This window comes from Malurus melanocephalus, unplaced genomic scaffold, assembly GCF_030028575.1.
Source record: "Malurus melanocephalus ecotype Western Australia unplaced genomic scaffold, MMel_1.1 scaffold_1061, whole genome shotgun sequence".
NCBI lineage: Eukaryota > Metazoa > Chordata > Aves > Passeriformes > Maluridae > Malurus > Malurus melanocephalus.
Window position 1 is genome coordinate 35,676 of NW_026624293.1, and position 678 is coordinate 36,353.

At 54.5% G+C, this 678-nt stretch overlaps 1 protein-coding gene across 1 annotated transcript in view; it reads left to right on the top strand.

Moving 5' to 3' along the window:
* DDHD2 (DDHD domain containing 2) overlaps positions 1-678 on the top strand; it is a 12,264-nt gene that overhangs the window by 1,644 nt on the left and 9,942 nt on the right. The window lies entirely within an intron of this gene.

The following is a 678-nucleotide window of genomic DNA, read 5'->3' on the forward strand; positions in this document are numbered from 1 at the left end:
GAAAAAATCCCCGGACGCATCCATGGATTCTGTCTGGGATGCTAGATTTTCCCTCGAGGAATTTGAAATTGGGATCTTTTTTGGCCATRTGCCTACTCCCAATAACTGAGCATCAAATGGTCTGACCCCATTCAGCGGATACTGCTCTGAATTATATATAATCGTACTGCAAAGCATCCTCTGGAGAGGCTGGCAGAGCGCTAACAGGGCTGCAGGAATTCTGCTGGGAGATTCCCCTGGTGTGGAAACGTGGAACTGTGTCTGCTGCGGGAGCAGGGGTTGGGGGTCAGCTCTGAGCGCTGTGCACAGGGCCTTGCGTGCCAAATGTCACCATCTGTGYCACCTGCTGCTGCCACAGGCACAGCTCCGATTGCCCAAGGGTGGCTCCCGTCCTCCCTCGCCCAGGAAGTTTCGGATTAGAGGCTGTGCTGCCCATCCCCAGCCTGGCAAGGGGTGCTGTGCCACCAGCCCAGCCCACAGGCAGAGCCAAAAGGCAGTGAAATTCAGAGTTTGAGGTTTGTACTGGGGTTTGTAGAGAGTTTTCCATTTCAGAGAGCAATGGCACAGAGACAGGAGACCCTGGTGCACTCCCCAGGGCACAGATCCACTATCACCCCCAGGAAGAGGCCATGTAAGCGTGTGTCTGAGCTRGAGGCAGTGCAGCAAAATGTTTTTGTC